The sequence below is a fragment of the Somniosus microcephalus genome, chromosome 7 (genome assembly GCF_052327205.1).
Source record: "Somniosus microcephalus isolate GS21.2 chromosome 7, FLI_Smic_1.0, whole genome shotgun sequence".
NCBI classification, from domain to species: Eukaryota; Metazoa; Chordata; class Chondrichthyes; order Squaliformes; family Somniosidae; genus Somniosus; species Somniosus microcephalus.
Window position 1 is genome coordinate 71,490,909 of NC_140993.1, and position 5,378 is coordinate 71,496,286.

A 5,378-nucleotide genomic window follows, 5' to 3' on the forward strand; every position below is an offset into this window, starting at 1 on the left:
TCGAACAGAAAGGTCAAAGGTTTGATCCTGGCCAGTGCTGAGTTAGCTAATCTTAATCAGGACAGGGGAAGGGGGTGCTTCAAATGACCACAGTGCCGCTGGATCGGGAGGAGAGGGGGAGGAAGACAAAAAAAATCATTCACTTCTAACTTCTAATCAGCGACACCTGCTGCAAAGTGCCTGTGTTGGCCTCAGAATGGGATATGGCACATCTGTGACGCCCCCACAGTCAAATAGCATGCCAGCACTCAAAAATTTGCAAGGAAAAATATAGCAAACAGTGGAGATCCTGAAATATAAAAGGAACCAGAAAATGCTGGAAACTCACGCACAAGGTTAGTCAGCATCTGGAGGAGAAATTTGGAATTCTAGCACTGGTTTTTCACCCACATTACCCATTTTCACTTTCAGATGCTGACTGATGTATAGTCCCTGCACTATGTTACTGGTTTTGTTGAAAGTTTCCTATTCACTCCCCAGGTTTTCTCCTTTGCCCTATCCCCCATGAACGTACTTCTTGTATGTTTTAATAAACACTGTCCTTTCACAGACTGGATTAAAAAAAATTGGAACAAAGATTCCACACACAACATACAAGCAGAGGAATTTCACAATCTAGTACCACTGGGAGTGGGAAGGAAAAAAATGTTGCTTAACCAAAGCATCAGGCCAATAAAAAAAGTGAATGAGTGTCCTGGACTGGTGTAATCATTCTGAAGCTTGGCAACAATGACGCTCTCAACATTTTGTTCTGCGTGAATCCATGTTTACAGACCCTGCCTACATTCAATTCCTAACAAGGCAACAGCCATCTTTGTTACAGCATGTTGGTTCAATAGCTATAAAAATCCACGATGGACGACTTAATTTAACAATATCAATTCAGCTATGGGGCAGGAAATCTTGTCAAGAGTCAGAAGATGCTGTCTTTCGGATGAGAGATTAAACCGAAGCAGTTTGGATAGTGGCATGGCATCAAGGAATGCTTGCAGTGTGCAAAATGGTTACCACATTCACCCAAGGGGTGTTGTGAAAGGAACTGATCACAGCAGAATGATCAGCAAACAGCTCAATTCCTGACCTTACAATGGCAGGAAGGTCATTGATCAAGCAGCTTTTTTTCCATTCTCAGAAGGTTGGCGCTGCTGGCAAGGCTGGCATTTATTGCCCGTGCCTAGTTGCCGAGAAGGTGGTTGTGGACCTTTTTGAACCACTACAATCAGTGTGCTACTCTTTGTTGTGGTTTGATACAACGGAATGGCTTGCTCGGCCACTTTAGATGGTGGTGAAGAGTCAAATCACGTTGTGTGGGACTGGAATCTCATGTAGGCCAGACCAGGCAAGGACAGCAGGTTTCATTCCCTAAAGGACAATAACTTAAGATGGTTGGGCAAAGAACACTTCCCCAAGGAACTCCAGTGCTGTTCCGGGGCGGTGATGATTGGCCTCCGACAAGCTCAACCATCTTTTGCATTAGATGTGACTCCAGTCACTGGAGGGTTTTCCCGTGAACCTCAGTTTTGCCAGAGCTGCTTGGTGACATGCTCAGTCAAATGCTGCTTTGATGTCGAGGGCAGGCCTCTGCTCTGGCATTCAGCTTGTGTCCACTTTTGAATCAAATAAGGTAATAATATCTAAGGCCACATGCATCTGCTGGAACCCAAATTGAGCATTGGTAAGCAGGCAATTGGTAGGTGTTGCTTGGTGGCACTATTGATCACTAAGCGGCTTAGACTCACTATCTCGGCTCACAGATGGAGAATGGCCAGTTGGGCATGGTCAGCACCAATGGAACTGCACCCCAGTAAGAGTTAATTCCCCTCCCTCTCCCCAACCTTCTAAGCTCGAGGAAGTACAAGCTCAGTTTATGCAATCTGTCCTTGTAATTTAACGTTATCTGCACGAGGGCATTTTAAAATGAAGCATTTCGGACAGCATCATAAGCCACACGGATAGCTCAGTTTCTGGAGGGTACATGAACTCAAAAGATTAATCTACGGATTTACACCTTTAATTTTCTTTAACAGACACTACAAACAAGGTTAACAGCACCGTTTGCCAGCTTCAGATGCACAGTTCTGCCACCTCAACACTCCCAAACAAACCAACTTCTTAAGAACCTATGGCAACACAGTCCCAATTCACTCGTGAGTCTTTCCACTTAACAGTCAGATAACCGGTCCACTAAATGCACAGAACTGGGGTCTCATATCCGTGGGCTTGTGATTTGACTCCAAACAGCAGCAATGTGCAAATCAAACACACTGAACCGGCTCGATGCCCACATTCTGCTGGCTTCTTCCTACTGCTAGGCTTTCAAAAAATGTCCTTCCATTTCTACCTGCCTCACCCCCATCACCGCATATGTTCTGTGTATTGTACGGTCTTCATTTTGTTTGATTTTTCTCATTCTGCCTCCTATGGTCTTGGATGAATGTTACTTCAGTCAGTTAACCCTCTATCTTCCACTGAAGGACTTGACTGATGATTTTATTTCTCCTCTCTCATATTTTCTGGTTACCCCTTCCCTCGATTCAGTTTCTTTTTAAACACTGTTCTTCTAGAATAGCATTCAGATTTGACCCGAAACATTAACTACTCTGTTCTCTCCAAAAGATGCTTCCTGACCTGTTGAGCGTTTCCAGCATTTTCTGTTTTTCCAGTTACGCAGTTTGCAAAAGCAATGTGAAAGAAAGGATTGCATTTATATAGCACCTGTCACGACAACAGAACGTCCCAAAGCTTTATTCAACAACTTGTATTTATATAGCACCTTTAACGTAGTAAAACGTCCCAAGGCACTGCACAGGAGTCGTTTAAGACAAAAAAATTGACACCGATCCACATAAGGATAAATTAGGGCAGGTCAAAGAGTCAGGTTTTAAGGAGCATCTTAAAGGAGGAAAGAGAGGTAGTGAGGCGGACAGGTTTAGGCAGGGAATTCCAGAGCTTAGGGCCTAGGCAACAGAAGGCACAGCCACCAATGGTTGAGCGATTACAATCAGGGATGCTCAAGAGGGCAGAATTAGAGGAGCGCAGATATCTTGGGGTGTGGGGAGAGGGGTGGTTGTGGGGCTAAAGGAGATTAGAGAGATAGGAAGGGACGAGGCCATGGAGGGATTTGAAAACGAGGAAGAGAATTTTTAAATCGAGGCGCTGCTTAACCGGAAGCCAATGTAGGTCAGCGAGCACAGGGGTGATGGGCGAACGGGGCTTGGTGCGAGTTAGGACATGGGCAGCCGAGCTTTGGATGACCTCAAGTTTACCTAGGGTGGAATGTGGGAAATCAGCCAGGAGTGTGTTGGAATAGTCAAGTCTAGAGGTAACAAAGGCATGGATAAGGGTTTCAGCAGTGGATGAGCTGAGGCAAGGGCGGAGATGGGTGATGTTACAGAGGTGAAGTAGGTGGTCTTTGTTATGCTGCGGATATGTGGTCGGAAGCTCATTTCAGGGTCAAATGTGACACCAAGGTTGCGAACAGTGTGGTTCAGCCTCAGACAGATGTTAAGGAGAGGGATGGAGTCAGTGGCTAGGGAACAGAGTTTGTGGCGAGGACCGAAAACAATGGCTTTGGTCTTCCCAATAATTAATTGGAGAAAATTTTTGCTCATCCAGAACTGTATGTCGGACAAGCAGTCTGATAATCTAGACACCGTGGAGGGGTGCAACCAATGAAGTACTTTTTAAAAAGTGTATTCACTTGTAATGCAAGAAGCGCAACAGCAATTTGCACGCAGCAAGGTCCCAAAAACATGAAACAATAACCTCAATCTGTTTTAGTGATGTTGGTTGAGGGATAAATATTGGCCAGAATACCAGGAGAACTCCCTGCTCTGCTTTGAATAATGCCGAGAGATTTTTTACGTTGACCTGGGAGGGAAGACAGGGCCTCGGTTTAACGTCTCATTTGAAAGACGGCACCTCCAACAGTGCAACATTCCCTCAGCACTGCACTGGTGTCAGCTGAGATTAAGTGCTAAAGTCTCCAGAGTGACTTCAACCCACGACCTGATTCAGAGGCAAGAGTGCTGCCAACTAAGACAAGGCTGACACCAATGGTCTATAGCACCACCCAGTGGAGGGACAAAGGCTGCATCTTACATTTTGTTGACAGCAGGAGCTTCTCCATCCCCAATGGAGCAGCGAGTTTATTCAGTGAGGAGCTCAGACCAGGAAGATCACAGGATCTAACCGTAGTCTCTGATCAGTTAAATTATCTTAACTGAAGCACTGTTGCTGGCTTTTGGGGCAGGGGAAAATCAGCCAGGGCTCCCCCTTAGGAAATGTGATCCTTATTTGTTCTCAGGATGTGGGCATCACTGGCAAGGCTGGCATTTATTACTCCATCCCAAATTGCCCTAATTTGATATAGTTGGTGTGGGACTGGAAGCACATATAAGGCAGACTGGGTAAGGATGGCAGGTTTCCTTCCCTAAAGGTTATTAATGAATTAGTTGGGTTTTACGACAATCAGATAGCTTCCCGGTCACTTGTACTGGGATTAGCTTTTTATTTCCAGATTTTCTTTCAACTGAATTATAATTCTTAAACTGGTGGGATTTAACCTCATGTTCTGTGGATTACTAGTCCAGTAACATATCTACAGTACGACACTACCATACACAAACATGTTGGGTGGCATCAAGGTCATCTGTGATGCCTGTACTAGTGAGATAACTTGCAGACAGTCAGAATCTGGACTCACCGATGAGAGTCAGTGAGCTGCTGGAGAGAGTGATTGGCAGCTGTGGAACCATAAAGAGTCACTGCCTACAAGGTAGGAGACTGGAAAATTAGCAAAAAATATAAATTTAAATGTTGTTATACTCAGTGTTTGGTAGGAATTTGAGTCAGCGCCAGATCAAGCAAAAAAAATTGTTGAGTTTACAACTTCTCATTGACCCCACCCCTCAGGTTACTACAAGTCTCTCAAAATGCTTCCAGAAAATGTTTCATGCGTCACTTTCTCTTCTCAATAACTTAAATTTCCAGTGTCCAAAGTAAGGGCTTTGCCAAAATATATTAAAAAGTTACATATTTCACAAGAACATGATTAAATTTACTTTTGTATCTTTTAATGCCTTCACTGAATTTTTTTACTAAAAGGCCTCAGCCTCTCCTAAAGTCTTGGGCTGGAATTAATATTGATATTTTTTCATAAGGGCTGCGACTTGGAGGTAAAATTTGGATTGTGCCTATTTTAATTGGATCAATAGAGTGGCAGAGTTACCCCAGTGTCACCAGCCCCATAAGTGCCCCCTCAATCTACCCCACAAATAAAGTATTCGAACCCAAGGTCCAACCAAACTGAAAGAAGCTTAAAGTAAAACTAAATGAAGACCTCACTGTCGTGATTGAGTATACAGTTGATGTCCCGT